We start from the raw sequence: 839 nt of genomic DNA, 5'->3' as shown, positions 1-839 counted from the left end.
TATATATATATATATATATATATATTTCTCATCTAAAAATAAATTTTTGAAAAATATTCAAAAATTTATGCAAAAAAAATGGACAATTTTATATAAAGTTTTCATATATCAAGTTTTCATATATCAATATTGAAAGTAATTCATATAAAATATAAAATCTGCTAATTTATATAAGACAAAATAAAATTATTATCAATAAAAAATATAGTTGGAATATATATGAACAATACACATATGATATTGGAAAAAATTGATTCTTTAATTGCAAAAATGAATGCAAAAAATTGCAATCATGTCTTGTGTATGTCATTCTATGCATTTAATTGCATTGGAAGCAATAATTTATTTTATAATATTGAAAAATTATTAAATTCAATTTATATATATGTATTTCTTATTTAAAAAAAATAAGAAATTTTATAATAAAATACTCAAAAATTTGCAAAAAGAATGGACAATTTTACATAATTTTGGTCAAAACAAGTATTGGATATAAATTTAATGCATATAATTGCACAATTAATATTTATTATCTTCAGTTATCCATATAAAATATTTACAAATATTTACAAGTTTTAAAATTCATTTTATAAATATTATAAATGTTTATGCAGATTACTATTTAATAAATGATTTCAAAGTAATAAAATTTTAATATATGCTTTCTGAATATTTTAGATTTTTAAGATTATTATATTGTTATATACAAATTTTTTCTTTCTAATTTCTATAATAGATGATTTATAATACATAATATAAAACTGATATTAATAATGAAGAAAATTTACTTTGTTTAGAATCCATTATATTATTTATTATATTATTATTATAATATTATT

This window comes from Apis dorsata, unplaced genomic scaffold, assembly GCF_000469605.1.
Source record: "Apis dorsata unplaced genomic scaffold, Apis dorsata 1.3 scaffold_323, whole genome shotgun sequence".
In the NCBI taxonomy this organism is placed as follows: domain Eukaryota; kingdom Metazoa; phylum Arthropoda; class Insecta; order Hymenoptera; family Apidae; genus Apis; species Apis dorsata.
Note: the sequence above shows the minus strand (reverse complement) of the source record.